Source organism: Camelus bactrianus, chromosome 21 (genome assembly GCF_048773025.1).
Source record: "Camelus bactrianus isolate YW-2024 breed Bactrian camel chromosome 21, ASM4877302v1, whole genome shotgun sequence".
Lineage (NCBI taxonomy): Eukaryota > Metazoa > Chordata > Mammalia > Artiodactyla > Camelidae > Camelus > Camelus bactrianus.
The window spans coordinates 12,308,772-12,332,532 of NC_133559.1; the positions used below are offsets into that span (position 1 = coordinate 12,308,772).

Below are 23,761 nucleotides of genomic sequence, written 5' to 3' on the forward strand. Positions count from 1 at the left end.
GTGGTACGAGGACGATGGTGGGAGAGGACCCCAGCGGGGCGGTGGGTGAGAGGGCGAGACAGGTGGGCTGTGCTTTGAGGTGGTCAGGCTAACCAGGGGGCTGGGGCTGGGGCAGCAGGGTAGGAAGCAGGCAAGGGAAGGACAGAAACTAGGGTAGGGGACAGGGTCTAGGCGAGGTCTGAATTGAGTGGGGCATTCTACAGCCCCAGAGACACAGATTACCTCATCAGGAAACACTTTCAATCCGTCAAGCCTCAAGTCTGAGTGTGTGTGTGTGTGTGTGTGTGTGTGTCTGTGTGTCTGTGTGTGTGGCGGGGTGTGGAGCCTAGGGGATGTGGTTGGGGAGAGTGGCAGGTGAGGATGGAGTCGAGAAGTAAAGAGGCCACAAAGGAGAGCTACCATATGATCCAGCAACCCCACTGCAGGGTATAGATGTGGGAAAGATGAAACCTCCGCTTCGAACAGATACAAGCACCGCACCCCTCCTCCACATTCCTAGCAGCACTATTTGCAATTGCTGAGACCCGGGATGAACCCAAGGGCCCATGAGTGGACGATGGACCTAAAAAGATGCGTTGCATAAATATACCGTAGAATATTACTCAGCCATAAAGAAGGATGGAATATTGTCATTTGAGGCCGCATGGATGGACCTAGAGTCCATCAAAGGACGTGAAGTAAGTCAGACTGAGAAAGATAAATATTATATAATATCACTTCCGGGTGGAATCTAAAACATAATAGACATGAATCTATGGACAAAACAGAAACACACTCCACAGACATCGAAAACCAACTGACGGTTATGCGAGGGGAAAGGGAAGGCTGGAGGGATCAGTTAGGAGTGTGGGATTAACAGATACACGCTACTGTGTATAAAATAGAGAAGCAACACGGACTTGCGGAATCACACAGGGAACGATCTGCAATGTCCTGGAATACCCTATGAAGGAAACTAATCTGAAAATACAATATACATACAAACCGAACCACTGTGCTGTACGCCCGACCTAATACAGGACTGGAAATCAACTACACTTGAACGACAACAACAATGAAGGCACCAAAGGAGAGCTACCATATGATCCAGCAACCCCACTGCTGGGTACGTACGTGGGAAAGATGAAACCTCTACTTCGAAAGGTTACATGCACCGCCCCCCTCCTCCAGGACCTTCCTAGCAGCACTATTTGCAATAGCCGAGACCCAGAATGAACCCAAGGGCCCATGAGTGGACGGTGGACTTAAGAAGATGTGCTGTAGAAACTTACCAGAGCATATTACACAGCCCCAAAGGAGGATGAAATAGTGTCATTCGCAGCCACATGAATGGACCTAGAGTCTATCACACTGTGTGAAGTAAGGCAGTTATAGAGCAAGATAAACATTATATGATATCCACTTCCAGGTGGAACCTAAAACATAATATACACTTGTCTATGTACAAAACAGAAACACACTCGGCAGACATCGATAACCAAGTGACGGGTACGCATGGGGAAAGGGAAGAGTGGAGGGATCAGTTAGGAGTATGGGGTTAACAGATACACACTACTGTGTACAAAATAGAGAAGCAACACGGACTTGCTGAATAACACAGGGAACGATCTTCAGTGTCCTGGAATACCCTATAATGGAAAATAATCTGTAAATACAGTATACATTCTAAACCGAATCACTTTGCTGTGTACTTGAAACTAATACGGTCTTAGAAATCAACTACACTTCAACGACAACGAAAACAACAATGAAGGCACCAATGGAGAGTTACCATATGATCCAGCCGTCCCCATCCTGAGTATGTATGCGGAAAACACAAAACCTCTAATTGGGAAAGATACGTACACCTCAACGTTCATAGCAGCACCGTGGGCCATAGCCATGACAGGGGAAAAAATCTCAGGTGTCAATCCGTGGATGATTGGCTTAAGGAAATATGAGATATAGATAAGTAGATAGATAGAGAGATCGATCGATAGATATCGATAGAAAAACAGATAGATAAGAGAGAGAGGGATTTTCAATGTATTAAAATCAATCTCGTGGAATATTACTCAGCCATAAAAAAGCATGAGATCTTGTCATTTGCAGCAACACGGATGGACCTAGAGAGCACCGAACCTAGTATAATAAGTCAGACAGAAGGACAAAAATACATACATGTGGAATCCAAACAATAGTACAAGTGAACCTCTGTGCAAAACAGAAACAGATTCACACAGAGAGAGAACAAACTTACAGTTACCCAAGGGGAACGTGTAGGCGAGGGATCAATTAGGAGCTGGTGTTAGCGGGTAGGAACAACAGGATTTACGGTACAGCACCGAGAAGTATATTCAACGTCTCGTAATTACCTGTAACGGAAAGTAACGGTCTATATGCGTATACATACACATGTATAGAAAAGATAATCAGTTTACTGTACCCCTGAAAATAACACAATACTGTAAATCAACTATACGTCTATTAAAATGAAAATTCAAAAAAAATAAAAATTAAACAAAGAGGCCAAATGGACACACGCAAGGGCAGAACCGTTGACAAAGTAGGATTTGATGGTGCTGGGGGGTGGTGTCGCTAGGTGGGGTGCCAGTGGTGGGAGGAGGGCTTCAGGGGAGGGGGTGGTGTTTGTTGTTGGGGTGTTGGTGGTGATGGTGGTTTTAGTGGTGGGGGAGCGGGCGGGTGTTCGAAAAATATTTCGGCTGAGGGACGTAAAGTGAACATAGAGTGCACTCTGCCCTGATATTGTGGAATTCCTCTTTGGAATTCCTCATGCAGGATAACGCTTTGGGGACACTCCTGGGGAGTGCAATGTAGCCCTCCCAGGGGCGGCAGCTTTTCGGTTCCTGGTTGAGCAAACACTGTGTAACTTTCCGAGTGTGGGGAGAGTGAGGCAGAGAGCGGGGAAGCGCGGTGAAACGTGAAGAGGTGGGGCGAGCGGGTGCCAGTGTAGGGTATTCCTTCCAGTGCACCGTGTGACCCCAGCGGGATCAGGGTAAGAAAGAGAAAAGGGACAAGGAAGGTGTGTGGGCGCGAGAGTGGCTGAGCCCGCAAGGCGTCAGGTCACGGAGGCTTGGCTCTCGGGGTTGGGGTTTTCGTCCCACGGAGGGTAGGGGGCGCCGGCGTGGGCAGGACAGGAGAGGGAAGGTGTGGCGGTGGGCTGCGGGTGGGAGCATGCTGTGGTAGGACAGGTGCCTTGAGCGTGGGAGAGGGGAAGCCTAGCTCCGCTGTGGGCTGCGGGACCAAAAGGGGACTGGGTCGCTGCATGGGCCGGGAATCGAACCCGGGCCTCCCGCGTGGCAGGCGAGAATTCTACCACTGAACCACCCATGCACCGATGGCCGCCGCCGCCCGACGCCGCCCCAGCGGCGCTCGCCGCCAACCGCCAGACACTGGTGGTTCGCTGCTCGCCCATGGACATCCGCTCCATGTGAGCAGGAGGCGGTGAGTGACCTGAAGAAGAGGCTCCGGGGGAACGGGGAGGACCCCCAGGGCGAGGCGCGGTCGGAGGGAAGGAGGGACGCAGGGACGGAGGCGGACTCGGCCCAACCTGCGCTTCCGAATCTGCCGTCCAGGGCCGCCGACAGACTGTCAGTGTCGCCGGAGGAAGCCAGGAACCGGACCCAGCCTGGCCTGCGCCCGAATTCCAGTCAGGGCAGGCGACGCGTGGCAGGTGCGGCTGAGCTCCGACGCTCCTCACAGCGACCGCCGGCCCTGGCCCAAAGTCCCTCTGGCGCCTGGCTTTCTCGCTCGTGCCGGGCGTTGGCGGGCAGCAGGCTGGAGAGGGGATGGGAGCTCGGGCTGTGAGGAGACAGCGAGTGTGGGACATGGGCGCCTGGGAGCGGCGCCGCCGCCGCCGCCGCCGCCGCCGCCGCCGCGCCAATGACCAGCGCTGTCTGAGCCTGGCTTCTGCGCTCCTGCCGGCCGCTCTCCCGAAGGGTCCCGCTCCGGTGCGTTGGTCGTGAGGAGGAGCACTTTGGCAGAGTGGCTGCTGGCTCGTGGGCAGCCGTCTGAGGGAGCGCGCCGGGGTGTGGCTGGGTCCGGCCGGGGCAGCGGCTTCTCGCGTGTACATGCGCTGTGGCGCCAAGGTGGGTGAAAGAAGTGCCGCGAAGGCCTGCACTGCGAAGGCGAGGAGGGCGTGTGTCCTGAACGGCAGTTTCCAGAGGGTTCCCCCTGGGCTGTTTCCGTGAGGCCGGCGCACAGGACTGGGCAGGAAGAGCAGCTGTGGCTGAGGAGGTCCTGCGTGTGAGAGGCGTCGTGTGGGTGTCGCGTCGAGGGGGCCGGAGTCTGGGGAGCTGGCAAGAGTGCGAGGCAGGAACGGAGTGTGAGGCGGTAGGGTGTTGTCCAGGCCCGGGACGGGCCGGGTGCAGCATTTGTTGGGCGGGCCAAAAAAGGCTGGCTTGTCAGGAGTGGGATTCGAACCCACGCCTCCAGGGGAGACTGCGACCTGAACGCAGCGCCTTAGACCGCTCGGCCATCCTGACGGCGGGCCTGGGCGCGTCGCCGCTCGGCTGGCTGGGACCCGACGCGACGCGGACACCGATGCCCTTGGCCCGACGCGGTGCTCTGCGCCAGGGGGCGGCCGTCCGGCTGCGCGACGGACCGGGCGCGCGCCGGCCAACGGGGCAGCGAGGCCAGCCGTCGCGCCCGGCTCCGCCGCCGCCGCCCCCTCGCCCACCCCTGGCCCGGGACCCAGCCGTGTGCCGCGTCCGGCCAGCTTCTGCCGCCGGCCGCGCCCACCCCTCCGCCTCTTCTCCCGGGACGTGGCACGGCGAGCGCCCACCTCCTCCTCACAGCCTTGCTTGAGCTCTCCGGCCCCCTCGGGCCCCCCTCCTCACGGCGCGATCCTGGCGTCGGGGGCTATAGGCAGCGCGCACTGGGAGTTTCCAGCGCCACGCGGATCCGTGTCCCTGGCGGGGTCCCGGGCTGCCTCCTTGCATGACGCGTTTGGTGTGGTGTCGGGTCAGGTCGGGTCGGGTCGGGCACGTGGCGGGCGCCCGTGGTGGGCAGAGGGCCGAGGGCAGGGGGTAGGCGTCTGCAGGCAGCCGGAGAGCAGTCGGGCGCCCGTGTGGCCGCCGCCGTCCTCGTTAGTATAGTGGTGAGTATCCCCGCCTGTCACGCGGGAGACCGGGGTTCGATTCCCCGACGGGGAGGCCACACGCCCCTTTTCGGTGGCTGGCGCCGCTCTCTGCCCAGCCGCCTGGCCCCAACGGCCCTTCTTCTCGTCCCTCCGCCCTCCAGCGGGGCCTGCCCACCCTCGACCGCCTCCAGCCCTCCACCCCTGCAACCCCTTGCCCGTCCTCCTCGCCGGGCGCTCGGGCGCCACGGCCGAGCGAGGGCCTCCTCTCGACCCCACAAGCGCCCGGCGACATTGCGGCCCGCCCACAGTGGCTGCCGCAGTGGGCTCCTTGCGACGCGACGCACACCTGCACAGCTTCACGGCTGCCGGGACGGGTGTGGGGCGGATGAGTCCCGTCCCCTTTCGGTGCCGGGGAGTGGCCTCGCCCAACAGCCGTTGGAGAAGGGCTTTGGCGAGCGGGGAACCAGAGGTGGCGTGCCCGCGGAGGGGGGCGGGCCGCGGCGTGCAGCCGAGGGCCCGGCAGCAGCAAGGCAGCGACAGCGCGCCCCCACCCCGCCCCCCGCCCCAGAAGCGTTCGGGCCGGGGGCGAGGGCAGCTGCGTAGGGCTGGAGCGGTTGAGGCGCCCGGGGCGGCCGACGGTGGCGCCTGACGCAGCGCAGAGCTGCTGGCGGACGGGGCGTCGGGGCCGGGCTGCGCCCGGCCGCCGCAGGGGCAGCGGCGGCGGCGGCGAGACCGCGCTCCGGCGAGCCCGGGGCCGGCGTGTCGGGGCGGCCCGGGCTGTGCAGCGTTGGTGGTATAGTGGTGAGCATAGCTGCCTTCCAAGCAGTTGACCCGGGTTCGATTCCCGGCCAACGCAGCGGGCCCATCTTTTGCCGAGCTCCACGGCCGGCCCTCCCGCCCGGGGCCCGTGAGGGAGAGCCGGGAGCTGGGCGCAGAAAAGAGGGAGCTAGGTGGCCTGCGGCTTCTCGCGCGTGTGCGGGAAGGAGGCGCGCAGTGTTTTGAGGGTGCCAGCAAGCAGGAAGAACGCTAGGGCACGTGGCTTGCCAGGGGCGGAGGGCGGCTGGACGTGGAAAGGCCGGGCCTTGGCGCCAAGGCAGCGCCCAGTGGCTGGGTCGAGCAGAGGCAGGCCAGACGCGGAGCCCGACGCTCCCTGGTGGTCTAGTGGTTAGGATTCGGCGCTCTCACCGCCGCAGCCCGGGTTCGATTCCCGGTCAGGGAAGCATTTCTTCTTCCTCTCCACCTACCAACCTCCCCCAGCGCGTCCACAAACACTCCGCCCCCACCCCACCACCACCCCCCTTTTAACCCACGCGCCAAGTCAACTCGTCCGCTCCTTCTCCCCCGCCCCGTGACCTCAGCGCCCCGACAAGAGCCACCCGGTACCCTCCACCTGCAGCCCCAGGCCCTGGCGTGCAACCTCCACCCTCGTGCCCCGCCAAAACTTTCGGCCTCGCGCGCCCACCCACTCGAGGCCTTCGGCGACGACTCCTGCTCCGACGCTTGCCCCAGCCCCAAACACGACTGGCCGGCGCAGCCGTGGCCACGAGCGTGCTTGGACTCTCAAGCGGCACTGCTTCCGCCACCACAATCCTCGCGGCTGACAAGCCACCCTCTCTTCCCAGCTCAGGCGGTGGTGCTGTTGCTTGTGCTGGTGGTTCTGGTGGGCATGGTTTTTAGGGTGCAGCTGATCGTTTTTCACTGTTGATGTGGTAGTGGTGGTATTACAGTTTCTTTTGTTACCTCTGGTTCTTTTCAGTTGGTATTACAGTGTTATTGCTTGTTTGTATGTTGATGGTACGTTTGGTGTCTTAGGTTGGGTTATTGCTTTTTTTTTTTTTAGTGTTCGTGGCTTTTTAATTTAATTTAATTTAATTTAATTTAATACTGCTGGTATTTTAAGAGGTTTTTTTTTTAATGGTGGTGTTTTTGTTTGTCGGTGTTCGTTCGTTTTTTTCCAGCAGTGGCATGATTAGGGATGCTGGGCAGAGGCTTTTACATGATGTAAGCATGCTTCTTTGGGAAATTGTAGTCAGTTGTTTAACTGCAGCTTTTAGCATCGACTCTGGTACTTTGCAGCTTACTTTCCTGCTCTAACACTTCTTAATTATTGATATATATTTAATATTATTTAGAAATATTTTTCTATTGCTATATTATGTTGGAAGTAATAACAAATCTGACATATCCATGTAATGTACTTTCTTTTTATTGACATGCAGGCTAATGAGCAGGGAGAGCAGCTTAGAATAGAAAGTACTTTTAACACTAGAATGGGCACAAAATCAGTGGAACAGAATAGAGAGCCCAGATTTAGACTCATATAAATATAGTCCACTGATCTTTTACAAAGAAAGAAAGGAAATGCAATAGAGGAAACATTATCTCTTCAACAAATAATTCTGGAACAACTGGCTATCCATATGCAAAGAAAATGAAAAAGAATGTAGACTGGAAGCTTACACCCTTCATGTAAATTAACTCTGTGAATGAAAAATGTTGCCTGCCATATCAGCAAAATATGCTGAAGCCATCAAGCTATCAGCCACTACCACTGCCCGGATGCCTGCTGCCAAGTCCTCAATCACTGCAGCCACCCTCAACGGTACAACCTGATGAGACTCAGATTGTAAAGAACAGGATACTGGCCCTAGATAGCAAAGGTGTATATTAATTGAATGATTTCATGAGCCCAGACTCTTGCATCTTCCCTACATAGAAAAGCACTGAATTTATTAACTTTAGCTATCTGATTTTCTTTATGTAACAGTAATCTTTTGATGTTCCAACTGCTTGATTTTTGTTGCAGAAACTCCTTTACATCCATGCTCTCTCTTTAGAGCAGTTCTTCAGAGCTATCTGAGAGGCTGCCTCCTGGGCTTGAAGTCCTGACAAAGTCTGCCAAAGAAAACATAATTCTCAACTTCTAGGTTGTGCATTTATTTTAGTTAATAACTTGAAACAGGTCATAGACTTAAATGTGTGAATGAAAAGTCCTGCAAGTTGTACCAGTAAACAACGAATGCTGAAGCCATGTAGTCATCAGTGGCTGCTGCCATTCCCCATTGAAGACAAGCCTGTAGCCCAGCCTCTGCAGCCACTCACAATGGTGCACTCTGAGAGGACTCAGAACAAGAAAGGACAGGATAGCTGGCCCTAGATAGCTAGGTGCTTGTCAAAGGAAAGAATTCAATAAGCCCAAATATTTGCTTCCTCCCATACATAGAAAAGTGCTAAATTCTTTAACTTGAGATGTCTGGTTTTCTTTAGTTAACAAGTGATCTTTTAATGTTCCAATTACCTGGTCTTTGTTGAAAAACTCCTGTGTATCCTAGCTCCTCCCCTACCTCTTCAGAGTAGTCCCTCAGAGCAGTCTGGGAGGCTGTCATCCCAGGCTCAAAGGGGTTTGAGGCCTCAGAAATGTCCGCTGAATAAAACATAACTCTCAATTTTTAGGTTGAGCACTTATTTCAGTCAACAAATGTAAAATGCAAAAGTATAAAACCCCTGGAAGATAACAAAAGAGAAAAATCTAGATGACCTGGGGTATGACAATGACTTTTTAGATACAATATCTGTTCCTAAACTCAGGTCCAGCTGCTCCCCACCTGAAAATCAATACTCAAGAAAGAGGCAAATATTGGTAGAAAGGAAAGTTGCTTTTAATCAGAATGCTGATCATCTGGGGATTTGGAGGGAGTGTCCCCCCAAAGCCATCTCCAAATATTCTGCTTGGCCATGAAAGTTTTTAAACAGAAAAAGGGAAGTAATTTCAGTTAATCATTGAGATGAGGGTAAGTCATCGCCACCTCCTGCTGTAAGCAGGCTTGTGCAGGCTTGTTGAGTTCTTGTAATCTTAGTTGCTATCTTGTTCACACAATTTATTCACACAGTTTGTTCATGAGATTACTTAAGGGGATGCTAGGGAAAAGACCTGGTCATCAGTTAATTACTTATTCTCCATTTCTACTTCCTTGATCTATGGAAAGAACAGATTAGGCAAGGTATTGTGTGATCAAAAGATTTGAAAGGTGGATTTTCTGGTCAAGATAATGGAATGGTAGGATCATGAGCTCACCTCTCATGACTACAGTGAAACCACAACTGAATGCTAAACAACCATCAAAAAAAAAAAAAAAAAAAAAAAAGACTGGAACCTAGCAAGAAAGATCTTCTGCAACTGGAAACATAAAGAGGAAACCACAGCAGGATGGTAGGAAGGGTGTGCTTGCGATACAATTGGGCCCCATACCCTCCAGGTGATCGACCCACAAGCTGAAGAATAGTTAAGTTTCAGAGGCCCTCCCACAGGAATGAGAGCTCTAAGCCCCACATCGGGCTCCCCAGCCCAGGTTCTGCTATCAGGAAGAGAAGGAAACCCCAGGACATCTGGATTTGAAGGCCAGCGGAGCTTGGCTTTGGGAACCCCAAGGGACTGGGGGAAAAAGAGACTCCATTCGCTTGGGAAGTGTACATGGAAACTCACGTGCACCAGGTCCAAGGGCAGAGGCAGTGATTTCATAGAAACTTCGGCCAGGCCTGCTTGCTGGACTTAGAGGATCTCCTGGGGACATGGAGGATGGCTGTGGCTCAACCAGGAGACAGAAAAGTTGGTGGCAGACATCCCAGGAGTGTTCATCTACAAAAGCTTTCCTTGAGGCTGACTTCTTGATTGGATAATTAGCGCCAAGACCTAGCCCCACCCAACAGCCTGTAGGGAAGCCTCAAGCCAAAAAACATACAGGGTGGGAACACAGGCCCACCCATCAACAGACTTCCCAAGCCACAAAGGCCTCTAGACAAGGCCCTACCCACCAGAGTTACAGGACCAAGTTTCACCCCCAGTGGGCGGACACTGGCTCCTCTTGCCAGGAAACCTGCAAAAGCCTCTAGTTCAGCCTCATCTACCAGGGGCAGATACCAGAAATAAGAAAACAACAATCCCAAAGCCTGTGGAAGGAATCCACAAACACATAGAAAGATAGAGGATATGAGGCAGCAAAGGAATATCTCCCAGGCCAAGGCACAAGATAAAATCCCAGAAGAAATAAGTGATGAGGAGACAGGCAATTTATCTGAGAGAGTTTAAAGTAATCATGGTGAAGATGTTTAGAAAACTCAAGAGGAGTATACATGCACAGAGCAAAGTTTTTAGCAAAGAGTTGGAAAATACAAAGAATACCCAGAGTTGAAGAATAAAATCACTAAAATGAATAACACACTAGAAGGAACCAGAATAGACTAAATGAGGCAGAAGAATGGATCACTGAGCTAGAAGACAGATTAGTGGTAATCACTACTACAGAACAGAAAAAAGAAAAAAGAATGAAAAGAAATGAGGATAGTTTAAGAGAACTCTGGGACAACATGAAACACACTAATATTCGCATTATAGGAGCCCCAGAGAGAGAAGAGAGAGAGAAAGGACCTGAGAAAATTTTTGGAGAGATAATCACTAAAAACTTCCCCAACTTGGGAAAGGAAACAGTCACCCAAGTCCAGGAAGTGCAGAGAGTACCACACAGGATCAATCCAAAGAGGAACACACCAAGGCACATAGTCATCAAGTCGACAAAAATTAAGGATAAGGAGAAAATGTTAAAATTAGCAAGAGAAAAGCAACAAATAACATACAAGCTTACTCCCATAAGGTTATCAGCTGATTTTCAGCAGAAACTCTACAAGGCAGAAGGGAGTGGCAAGATATATTTAAAGTGATATAGGGGAAAACTTACAAGCAAGAATACTCTATCCAGCAAGGCTCTTGTTAAGACTTGATGGAGAAACCAAAAGCTTCAAAGATATACAAAAGCTAAAAGATTTCAGTACCATCAAACTAGCTTTACAACAAATGTTAAAGGACCTTCTGTAGTCATTGAACCACAAGAAAAGAGAACAAAAAGAAGAATGAGAGGGGGAAAAAAGATCTACAAAACATTGCTTTGGCTGTTTGAGGTCTTTTGTGGTCCCTTATAAATTTTGGAATTGTTTGTTCTAGTTCTGTGAGGAATGTCTTTGGTATTTTGACAGGGGTTGCATTGGATATATGGATTGCTTTGGGTAGTGTGGCCATTTTGATAGTGTTAATTCTTCCAATCCAAGAGCACAAGAAATCTTCCCATTTCTTTATGTCATTTTGGTTTTCAGAGTATAGATAACCTCCTAGGTTAAGTTTATTTCTAGATATTTTGATGTATTTGATATAATGGAAATGTTTATGCTGGTTATAAAATTCTGGTTTTTGAAGTGGGAAAAAAAAATGAATGAAGGGCTGCAAATGGCAAAATATCCTTCTTTCTTATGGGTGAGTTGTATTCCATTTCATATATACATGCTGCATCTTCATTATCTATTCAACTATTGATGTCCAGTTAGTGAGCCTCCATATCTTGGCAATGATAAATAATGTTGCTGTTAATAGCAGGGGGTATGTATCTTTTTGAATTAATTCTTATTTTGTGGTTGGCTTTATTCCTTTGATAACTATGTAGGTTTAAAAAGCTTAAATTCTAAACATTCTTAGAAACAATTAACAGTACATATATGTAAATTAAAAATATATATGTGCAGTTAAAAAAAAAGAAATGAGCTATCAAGCCTTGAAAGACATGGAAGAAACTTAAAAGACATATTACTAAATGAAAGAAGCCAGTCTGAAAGGTTACAAACTGTACGATTCCAACCAAATGACATTCTGGAAAAGGCACAGCTACAGAAATAATAAAAAGATTGTGGTTCCCAGGGGTTTGGGGAGAGGGAGGGAGGAAAGAATGAATAGATGGAGCACGAGGGATTTTTAGGGCAATGAAATTATCTGTATGATAATATAGTGGTGGCTACATGTAATTATGTATTTGTCAAAACCTATAGAATGTAATACATCAAGAGTGATTCCTAATGTAAACTATGGACTTTGGTTAATAATAACATATCCATGTTTGTTCATTGATTGTACCAAATATGCCACACTGATGAAGGATGTTGAGGGTAGGGGAGTATATATGTTTGGATGGGGAGGGCTATGTATGAACTCTGTATTTTCTGCTCAGTTCTGCTGTGAACCTGAAACTGCTCTAAAAAAAATTAAGTCTATAAAAAAAGAGAAAGATTTGAAAGGTGTTCTAGCGCCAGAGATGAATAGAACATGGGGGTGCCTGGTTTAAGGTTAGTGACAAGACAAAAGGGGCCTCCTGCAGAGTACTCTTTCCCGCAAAGAGCTTTCTTGCCAAAAGCTGCTTACACATCAAAAATATGATCCATGAAAGAAATATTTGATACTTGACTTTACTAAAATTTAAAACTATTGCTCTGCAAAGGCACTGTCAAGAGAATGAGAAGATAGCCACACATTGGGAGAAAATATTTGCAAAAGTCGTATCTGATAGAGAACATCCTGTCCATCCCTCTCACTTTACTGACGTACAGAGAAGCAAAGTGCCTTGCCCAAGACCACACAGTGGCAAAGCTGGGTCTAGAATCAGGTCTCATCTCTCTCTTCCTAAACTAGGTCTTTAGACATGAATAGTCCTCTCTTGTCTAAGCTTTGTCTTGGGTTGTTGCTTCCTGAGAAATAGCCCTTCCTTCCCTCCTATTATTTCTCTCTCCTATCAAAATTCTGAAGCACTCTGCTGTTCTAAGAAAAGAGTGATGGAGAACAAATTCATACTCTGAAGTTAATGATCCACATTGCTTAAGGTATTTGCATTTCTAAAAGGTTGTTAAAGGTGACAATGCTTTAACAAAGATATGAATTCCCAAAGGAAGTTTTCAATCTAGACTGATGATGCTGGCTGTGACCCCTCAAACCAGAGCTTCCCTAACTCCATCATTCTTTCTCCCTTCTTCCCCTTCTGTGGTTGCCTTTCTTCCCAGACTTTCTCTTCCTTTGGGGTCAGCAGCGGATTGTAGTGTTGCCTAGGGTGGCTCAGTTCTTGAGGAAGTGACTGTAACAAGGAAACCCTAGAAAGGACTAAAAAGCAATTATGGGGGCACACTGGTGGTCAGGGTATTAAAAAGAGGAGAAACAAAACCCAACCAGGCAGAGGAGGGAAAAAAAAAAAAAAAAAAAGAGCACCTTCTGAATCAAGTGACTGGAATCTGAGAGTGTCTAGAGCTGGAGTCATTTGAGTTTATAGAATTTATCTGTCCTTCCCAAAGTGGGCCCATAAACAGCAGTCCCCACTGGAAGTGTTAGCTAAAAACTGGGTTCGCCTCTGGTGAGTGTCAGTCAAAATACATAATCAAGTTAAAGAGTGGGAGAAGGAAAGATTTATGACTTGCAGCAAGTGAGAACACCAGGGATCTTTCCCAAAGCAGTGTCTCCCTCCCCAAATAGCAAATTGGGTAAGTTTTAAGCTAAGGGGTACATGCATAGTCATAAGAGGGGTCTGGGTGATATACGCATATGATACCAAGTAGGATCCTGGGGGGTACTCCCAAACCTCTCCCTCTTGTTTATAGCCCCATGTTATCAAGGCTATTGACCCCAGGATCATACCCCTGCCCCTCACGCAAATAGAAACCAACTGCTCTTATCTAAGTCTCAGGAGGCAGCTGCAAAGAGAAGGAACAAGAATTGGTTAGAACCAACTTAGACCAAAATGGCAGAGGATTTGATTTCCAGTGGACTTTGAGCCTCATCAAAAGCTCACTGTAATGCATTCACATGCTAAATGACACACCCACCAGTACAAAGACAGTTGACCATTACCATGACAACTGGAAAAGCCCATACAGGGATGGAATAAACAGCGACTGGCTCCAGCATACTTGGTTGGAATAAGGACATGACGGCAGAAACCAATGAAAGTCCACATGGCCCAACCCAGAGCTGGAGCTGTCTTGATCGGGCATCTTGGCTGCCAGCTCCTCACTGGAACACTTTCTTCCCTTCTCCCTGCTTGAGCACATTCTTTCCTTTTCCTCTTCTGAGAGATAAAGCAGCTTTTCACTTTCTGCTTCTGCCTCTGCTAGGAATTCTTTCACAGCTATCAGGAAGGACCCACACTTTTGTGGGCCTCTTAATTTAGGGCTCTCACTATCCGCTATTGCACATACATGAAGAGGCTTAAGCAGAAGAGAATTCAGCATAGAATTGAGATAAAGTCTGACAGAGTCCAAGCTTTAGTTGACTGACGTCAAGAGGGTCAGAAAAAGTCAACATCATCATTCCTTAGGTTCCAGTTGATCTGGTGGTTAAGTACTTCAGGCTAATCTTTACCATTGAAACAGAACTAGAAGTCTTTACAGCTGATCTATTATCTTTGCTATTGTTACTTCTCTTGCCTAACAGTCATTTGTTTCTGCATTCTTTTATTCCTTTAAGATCATTAGTTACTGATACCTGTTCAACAGCAAGCATTATAGCCAGGCTTAGATCACAAACAGCTTAGGCTAAAACATGGCTTCTCTTATGTCAAGAAAGCCATTCCTGGTCCTCTTTCTCTAGGGATCCCCTACCCTATCTGCTCACAGAAGGAGTGAACTAGATTCTCTTACTCTTTTAATAATAATGATGATAAAGACTAAAATTATGCCAAGTTCTTTGTTAAAAACAAGACAACAGGCCCAAAGTGGAGTCATTTTTGCTAAACTCTACATCATGAAACTAAGACTAATTGCAGTTTTGCTCTCCCAAAAGTGGAATCTGAAACCAGTCAATCGGGAATAACCTGATCAGCACTAGTTAGATAATCTGCTTGATAGACACCTGACATCCCTTAAGGAAAGTAACCTTGTCATAACCAATCTGCTTTTTGGCCTAGTATAACTTCCTTGCTCCTGCTCCCTTCTGCCTATAAAAGTCTTTCATTTTGTACAGTTCCATGAAGTTCCTTTCTAGCCACTAGATTGGATGCATCCTGACTTTTGACACACTGAATAAAGCCAATAAGATATTTAAATTTTACTCTGTTGAATTTTTTTTAACAGCATGATTCATGGATTTTCTCATTAAATCTTCACAACAGCATTATAAAGTAAGTACTAATGTAACCTCCACTTTACAGATGAGGCAACAGAGCTTAGAAAGAATGAATAATATATCTAAGATTTATAGCTGGTAAGCTGTATAAGTGGTAAGCCTATGGTAAGCTGACTTTTGCTCTGGGTCTATCTTCAAAGTTGATACTCTAATCACTGGACTTTTCTGATTTCTGGATTATTCATACCTTTCCTATTTCCAGACATTATACATTTTAAATCAAGCTGTCCCATATAATTTAACATACAAATACACCAAGTTAGTTTAACATCTCTCCTTTCCAAGGTGACAGACAAATCCCTTGAGAATTCCACAGTATCTCTGGGAAATCTCAAAGTTGCTTTGAGGTTAATAAGATTCCAATTAGAATTTGATTTTGGGAACTTGTAAAGATGGCAAAAGGTTTGAACATTTGACTAAATATGATCACAGATAATTATGAAACAAGTATTTAAGCAAAGTGACAATAAAAGATTTTAAAGACAAATGCAGAAGGTTACAATTGTGAACAAATTTTTTCTCTTTTATTATTGAGAAGTCTCGGTTTTCTTAAGTAATTAAAGATCTGATAGAGACAATATGAAACACAGGAAATTATTTTGGTAAGACTCAAAATATTTGCTTTCCAAGTAGATTACATAAAAAGTTAAAAAAAAAAAACTTTTATAATCTCTTATCAAGAGCAGACCAATAGTCCAATAAAACTCTGATTCTTTTAACAGACAGAAAACCAAATTCTAATTTTGCACCACTTTACTTTTGATATTAACATTCAAAATAATCCATTCCAATTTAGCCCCATCTTCCAGATTGACTACACTTTAAGTTCCTTTCCCAAGAATCCTTTCCCACAAACATTCTACAACTTTTTTACATCAATTAACATTTTTTCCTAAGTTTTTCTCTTTCTCATTCTGGATCAATCATTTTACTTTAGGACAAAGTCATTCTCTTTTTCCCTTAACAAAAACACATCTCCATATCTTGCGTGGAGATGTTTCCCTTATTATATCTAGTAGTTTTATTTACATATATTAATTGTAATTCTTGCCCTTAGAATCCCTTAATTCCTAGGGAAAACTAAGGAGTAAGCAATTGCAGAGTGTTGTTGAACTAGTATCCTGTGGATTCACAAATATACAAATACATCTCATAATTTCTAGGAGTATACTCCTCCTCATACAAAATTTTTCAATGTGGCAAAAAAACATGTTTACTAAGAGTCCCAAATATCTTTAGTTCCTCTGTAAAAGACAGCCAAAAGCAGATAAATCTATGTTCAGTAATTAATATCTCAGTATTTATCTTATTTGGAAATGATCTGGATATTCAGTGAATATCCATCATTTAAGTTATCTTAGTATAATATCTAAGTTTTTAAATTACCAAAAAGATTTTGGAAACTGTTTATAAGTAATTGTACCATAAAGCATAATTATTGCTGAAGAGCTCATTTATAACCTCATATCTTACTTATATCTATTTTTTGTTCTTAGAATTATGTTTAGATTCCTCATGAAAATTTTTTTAAACATTAGACAATTAACCATCATCTTATCTTTCATGCTGAAAAATGAGCTTATTTGACTTTCAGTAAACATAGGTAGAATAAAGGTATTATTTTTAATGTTGATAACTCTAAAGATATGCCTGTTTTAATCAAACTGACAACTTATACTAGCTTTTATTTATTATAATCCTAGATTATGTGAACTTAAAAAACATTTAAGTTCCATATTTCTGAGAGTATACTTGATTTATATAAATGCTTAATTTTCTTTAAGCCAATTAAATAGAGCTCTTTACAAATTAATTTTGCCAGTACCATCCAGAGGTAGGAAAAAAAAAGTCACACAATTATAATATATATAAAAATACATACAGACACAGAGATCTTAAAGCTTCCATTTAGAAATTTTAGCCACAAGACTATTATGATAATGCAAAACTCACTAGCTCATAAAAAAAACCAGTTGGATCCAATCTGAGTTTCTGGCGGATGGAATAAGTTAAGGTTACCTGATCAGATGGCATAACTTTTTACTAGAATTTGTGATAACTTTGAAGATTTTTCATCTACCTAGTTTCCAAAGAGCCTTTCCTTTTTCTTTTTTCTGATAAGAATTACCTCTAATATTTACATTTCAAAGAGATGGTCTAGATGAGAGTTCCTAGAGAAGATTGTGTGGTATATTTACACCTCAAAGGCACAAGGAAAAAAATGCAAGTTCCTCCAAGAAGGAATTTCATTTTCTAAATTAAGAATACCTACAAGTTTTGAGATGAATGGGAAAGTTTTGAAATTGGTAAAAAGGATAGGTGGACTTTAAGTTGTTTCTATAGCTGCAGTTTACTTCTTATAAGATAAGGACAGTTGTTTTTAATTCTTCAAAGAAATGCATTGCAACCTGAATACCTCAAAGGGCTGACCCATCCAACTGCATTATCTTCAATTTGCTTCCTTATATGGAAGAAAATCTTCACCTAAGACAAAAAATTAAAAGAATCCTGTAAATCAACTATACTTCAATAAAAAATAAAAATATACTTCAATAAAAATCAACTATACTTCAAAAAAATTAATAAATAATTAGGTAAAAGAGGGACTTGCCCAACTTAAAAAAAACAATCCTATGTTTTATTACTTATAGCTGTTTGTCTTCGGAATTTTTTTCCTTCCCTCTGGGTATATACTATCATTTAGTTTAGGGAAGAAGGTCTTTAAAAAGGTTCCATCAGCCTTTGAATATCAGCTACCAATGTGCCCAGCTTTTAACCATAGAGCTACTTAAAAAAAGTTTTTTCCTGGGAGTATCGAACAACCCCATGGAACCAAAAGGCACCCCAAATAGGGTGCAAAACATACTAGCCATCCTGTATCCAGAGTCACTCACAAAGTCACCAAAACACTAGTAGTCACTAGGACTGTTGCTGAAAGTGGCCCTCATCACTGACAGGCCAAATAACTCAGACAGGGTCTTGGAGTTTAGAAGAAAAGAGACAGCTTCATTGCTTTGCTGGGCAAAGGGGACTCACAGCAAGCTAGTGCCTTCAAAGCTGTGAACCGACCTTGGGGATGGGTAGGGTGATTACACAGTCATAGCTCAAACAATAAAAAATTGATAACAATCAGCAAAATCATTTTCTTGTCATAAGGTTTAGAGTGGCGTCATGGTGTCTCCAGGCGACCAATTCTATAGAGGCTAGCAATTGTCACTTTTTCAATCTCTTTATCTTGCAAAAGCCTGCGGCATGGGTTCTTTTTGATAATTTATCCTATTCTGTAGGGTTACAGTTCCATGACCTTCCTGGAGAACAACTCAGAAACCAAGCATGATTATAACTTTTGATTCCCAGAATAAAGTAGAAACAATAAGATCAATAGCTTTAGATTTAACAATGGACCTGAAGCTGAAACAGGAGGGAAGGGGGCAGGGCACAACTACTCAAGGAATGACAGCAACCAAAATGGTGTAAGATTCACCTCCTAGTTGGCCTTAAGGATTAAGAGGTTTAACTTCTAGTAGATCTTGAGCTTCATTATATGTTCATTGTAACAGTGTGATCAAATAACATCCCTGCAGGCACCATGACAGCCCCAAGGCTAACCGTAAAAGGCCAAAGAATGGGCAGTGGCCCAATTCCTGGTAATCTCAGCCCCTTCCCCAGGGCAGTTGGATTGATCCCACCTGTAGGTGTGTGAAGCTACTGAGACCATAAAAAATGACAACACCACGCCTAGTGGCCCTTTTTGCTCTCTCCCCTTTGGAGAAGGCCCTCACTCTGTCTATTGAGTGTGTACCTACTTTTACTTTAACCTGAGCACCCAATTCCCACACCTCTTTCCTTGCCTTTCTCTTGCCTTATACTCTGTGCAGTATGTATCTCTAAATAAATCTACCTTAACTCAATGGTGGCTCGCACTTGAATTCTTTCCTGTGTGAAGCCAAGGACCTACACTTGGCAGGGCACTTCCCAGGGGCTCAGCTGAGACCTGGGAGTCGGCCCTCCTCATGCCCCACATCTGTTTCCCTGCTTCAAAGCTGTGAGTAGTAACAGGTCAGTCAGGTTTGTTGACTGTTTTAAGGGCAAGCAATCTGTTAGCCTAAGTATGACCATTTTAATATTTCTCCTTCTGGGCCCCACCTATAAATGGAATGCAACCTTGTTTTGTACTGGTCTCAGCCTATGTTGTTGTTTGGACCAGCTCTTTTGGTTCTCATAATTGCAAGATGCCCTTTAGCAATAACCATCAGGAAACAAAAAAATAGAGGCTTATTACTTACAAGACCTGGAAATTACATAACAAACCTGGAGCCACATTGTGAGGTAATGGGGAGACAGAGTGCACATGAACATGGGATTCTGCTTTAATTGGGGTTGAAGGAAGACACCTAGGGTTTGGGGGGGATCAATCTTTACTGGTGAATTAAATACATAAGAGCAGAAATTTAAAGCATAGGATGACAGAAAACAAAAAACATGTAACCCAGTTGGTCAGTTATTGAAATTCACCAAGATTTATAAAACAGAGTCTCAGTGGATAGAGATGGCCTGGCTCTTTAAACAGTTGTGTGGCTGGTAATGTGTTTAATTGAGATAGACTTCTTTGAAGGGCTTTTTGTAATGGATGCCTTGGCAATCAAAGCTTAAGTCCAGTATTTGCAGTACAAAAAAAAAAGGAAGAAAAAAGAAAAGAAAAGAGAAGAAAAGAAAAGAAAAGAAAGAAAAGAAAAGAGAAAAGAGAAGAAAAAAAAAAAGCCATAGGTGCTTACAATACAAATGCATATTTCTGTCTGGCCAAAGTTTTGGGGCCCCCAACCTGATGGTTGCCTAGTTAAGTTCTCAACACAAACAAAAAGGCAATAGCTGTCCCTAGGAGAGAAAGGATTGACACGCTGAAGGAGTAGGAAGCAAACTACCAAACTGACTTCCCTGATGCAAACTGTTTGCTGATTCATTCTTTACTAAGAATAGATTTAACCCAGAAGTTATGCTCCAGGAAGGAGGTAATGGGAGATAATCTCAGAAGAACAGACAGACCCTCAAGTTCCTCCTTGAACTTGAAAATTCATTGAGGGTAAGCACCCGTAAAATGCCCTGATTGTTATCACCTTTTCTGTTCCATCCAGTTTTTCTATAAAACCTCAAGACCTCAACTCCAAGACAGATTCACAGTCTCTAAGGCATTAGTCCCCTGTGACTCTCCTTTACCTGGTGAGGTAATAAAGCTGGTCTTTTCTAATTTTCCCAAAACTCTGCCTCTGAGTTTCAATCCAGTTTTTGGGGTACAGAGGCCAGTTTTGAGGCAACAAATCATTGGGTATCCGAAAAACAAATTCCTACAAAAGTCTGAATTTGGAAAGGAAAGGAAACATGAAATTTTATTTTTCTTTCTTGACCATGCAGATCATGTATGGGACCATACAGATCCCAGAGAGCTGAATTTTTCACCCTTCAGTGCTTTCTGCCAGTTCTTCCAGGATCCCTTCTGCAGGCTCTGGAGGAAGAAGGGTTTAAAGCTCCAGTATATATCAGAATTTGGCAACGTTTTCCATTAATATTAATTTTAGCTTTCTCTTGGCTGTTAAGGGGAACAACTGGTAGCAGTTTATCAGTCTCAACCACATGAGGGGCCCACTGGGTGGCCGTTCTTTGAGGGTAGATGTGGGGTGTTGGTACGTACTAACTTGACTAACTTTCATTTATAATCTCATAGTCTCTTCAGAATGGAGAGGCAATTCAGAGAGAGGATTGGTAGACTGTGAGTACTCAGGTAAAGGAGGATAGAGGATAGTAGTAGGAGTCACATCAGTCTTACAGTGTTTTGTTTTAGATATCTCTTGTGTCTTTAATTTTTCATGGTCTTTTTGTAATGAATCTTTCAATGATGCTATTTTGAAATCTTTATTGCTAAAAAAAATGCCAAAACAATCACAATAATAACATCAAAGACCACTGGTCACAGATCACCATAACAAATATAATAGTGAAAAAGTTTGAGATACTGTGAGAATTACCAAAGTATGACACAGACGCAAGTAAGTAAATGCAATTGAAAAAAAACATGCTGACACAAGGTGAGAAGGAAAAGCCAGGCTGGGCCAAGTTTAGTAAATCTAAGTGTTGCTTTACTGATCTGATTCCTGCTGGGCCTACTTGTATATGTGCTGCCAAAGCGAGCACCTGCTGGGCCTACTCATAAATCTAAGTTTAACAAGTGTCGGTTTACTGATCTGAGTTTTGTTGGGCTAACTCATAAATCTAAGTTTAATTAGTCGGTAACTGATCTGTTCTTATTAGATAAGTTCTGGTTTACTGATTCCCTGCTTTCCTTTTGTGATATTGCTGAGCTGTTTGCAACTTATTGACCAATATACCCCAAGTTTGTAATCTACCCTATAAAACCTCACGCACACACCTTAGAGGTGCTCAGAGCCCTGGAGCGATAGCCCCTCTGAGCCCGCTGGCGTAAGAAACCCGAGTACTCCAACTCTCCGAGTGGTGCTTGTTTCTTGGCTGGCCTGTCGTTTCCATAACAAAGGTTGCCACAAAGCTTAAGTTTCTAAAAAACGTAATATATGCAAAGTATAATAAAGTGAAGTGCAATAGAAAGAGGTATACTTGGCCTGTCAATTGACAAAACTGAAACAATTTAGTAACAAGTTAGATGGCTTTTATTCAAGGGAAAATAAGCCATGGATTGGGGGAGGAGAGTTCCTCACAATCAGTGGAGAATTTTCCCCAAGGGATTTTGAGCAACAGTGAATTTTATAAAGATTTAGAAGAGGCAATGCAGAAACAGAACATGATTGGCTAGGGGGGTGGGAATTTTCTTATAAGGCTTGCAGGTTCTAGTTTCTAGGGTAAGGTAAGCTGAGTTGGAGGACTGTGTTTGGTGTGTTAGGTTCTTGTAAGTGCAGGCTGACTTAGGTTTAGATTTGTGATGTGGGCTGGGTCACTGGGCTGGCACCCATTTTGTGGGATCCACTATATAAGTTACCTTCAGTTTCTAATGCTATTTTTAAAATATTGATGTCAGTTTGTGGGAGTGCTGTCATTGGTAAATAGGTTTTTTCACCAAATCAGGTAAGGGCTGGAGGTAGACTGGGGAGGCATAGAATGGGGCCAGTAGCAAAAGCCAGTGGCCAAAGGGTGGGGCTGTTGAGGTTTCTGAAGACCACAGGGTGTGAAAACAGGTTTTACAATGACATTTCTTTGAGTATTGCAGTTTGCTTCCTAAGAGGGTATTTGGGAAGGAGGCCACAGAGAAGACCCCAAGATAGATCCCAGAGCATCTCATGTTCTGGAAGTATTAAGGGTAAGCAAATGGTGATGAGAATGATGACAGAAAGCAAAAAAGGGAGACTACCATTCATCAGATACCATGATGCATCAGGCACTTTGCTAACATACAAATTCTCTTTTAATTTTCAAAAACCTTGAATGCAGGGGTGAGGGATAAATTAGGAGTTTGAGATGAACAGATACACACTACTACATATAAAATAGATAAACAACAAGGACCTACTGTATAGCACAGGAAACTATATTCAATATCTTTTAATAACCTATAATGGAAAAGAATCTAAAAAAGAGTTACACACACACAAACACACACAGCTGAATCACTTTGCTGTATACTTGAAACTAACATAACATTGTAAATCAACTACACTTCAATAAAAAAATTAAGTAAAAACTGTTTAGCAAGAAAAAGAAAACAAAAAGCAAACAAACAAAAAACCTTGAGTGCAGTTGTTCTCAACCAGTGGCAATGATGCCCCCAAAAGAACATTTGCCAATGTCTAGAGACATTTTTATTTTCACCACTGAGGGATGCCCCTGGCATCTAGTGAGTAGAGGTCAGGGATGCTGCTATTCATCCTACAATGTACAGTGTATAGGTCCTCACATATTTAGCTCAAAATGTCAATAGTACTGAGGCTGAGAAAGCCCGCTTCACGGGTAGGCATGATAATCTTCGTTTATACAGATGAGGAACCTGTAGTTCTGAGAAGCAACCTGGCATCCAAAACTAGACTCATACAGCTCCGAAGCCCTGCTCTTTCACCGTGCCGTAGCGGTGACAACAGTGATGGGAAAGGAGGTGGCAAAGGCAAAGAATCAGGGCACACGTTTGTGCTCAAAAGATATTTATTGAAGAAATGAGTAAAAGAATGAAAGCAAAGGGGAATAAGAGGATGGGTGTGATCATTCTATTGCCACCCTGTCACACCTCTTTTTCCCTCCTCCCTTTGGGAAGGTAAAGGTCGGATAAAATCAGGGAATATGACCCCAAACTCTTTTCTACCTAACACATATTCTGCCCATTCATTTTTACAGTCTATGTAACCAACTTGCCAAAAAACTCACCTGAGCCTGCGCACTGTCCCCTTGAGAGTGTACTAGCTTTTAATAAACCCTCACTTTACTTTCTTAACCTTTGTGTCCTGCATTCTTTCTGCGATGAGACAAGCGCCTAATCACTGGCAACAGTTCCATAATCCAAAAATGAGTCAGGATAATGATAATAAAGAAAATCAAATGATGGCGGGAAGCTTCCCACTGCTAGGCTCCATCTCAGGAGTAGTCCAATTCCAGTACCTGGGTCTCCAAATGGATCTAGAAATATGAGAAGTCTGCTGGCACACTATCCTCCATCACTTTTTCTAAAAAGAGACAGAAAGGAGGCTCTGAGC

At 44.9% G+C, this 23,761-nt stretch overlaps 5 non-coding genes across 5 annotated transcripts; 3 read left to right on the forward strand and 2 right to left on the reverse strand.

The window, feature by feature from the left end:
* Positions 1-3,262: 3,262 nt before the first annotated feature.
* Positions 3,263-3,333, reverse strand: TRNAG-GCC (transfer RNA glycine (anticodon GCC)). The gene has a single exon. It is a non-coding gene; the product is annotated as a tRNA-Gly (tRNA).
* Positions 3,334-4,401: 1,068 nt separating this feature from the next.
* Positions 4,402-4,484, reverse strand: TRNAL-CAG (transfer RNA leucine (anticodon CAG)). The gene has a single exon. It is a non-coding gene; the product is annotated as a tRNA-Leu (tRNA).
* Positions 4,485-5,081: 597 nt separating this feature from the next.
* On the forward strand, positions 5,082-5,153 carry TRNAD-GUC (transfer RNA aspartic acid (anticodon GUC)). The gene has a single exon. It is a non-coding gene; the product is annotated as a tRNA-Asp (tRNA).
* Positions 5,154-5,864: 711 nt separating this feature from the next.
* TRNAG-UCC (transfer RNA glycine (anticodon UCC)) lies at positions 5,865-5,936 on the forward strand. The gene has a single exon. It is a non-coding gene; the product is annotated as a tRNA-Gly (tRNA).
* Positions 5,937-6,227: 291 nt separating this feature from the next.
* TRNAE-CUC (transfer RNA glutamic acid (anticodon CUC)) lies at positions 6,228-6,299 on the forward strand. The gene has a single exon. It is a non-coding gene; the product is annotated as a tRNA-Glu (tRNA).
* The last annotated feature ends 17,462 nt before the right edge of the window (positions 6,300-23,761 follow it).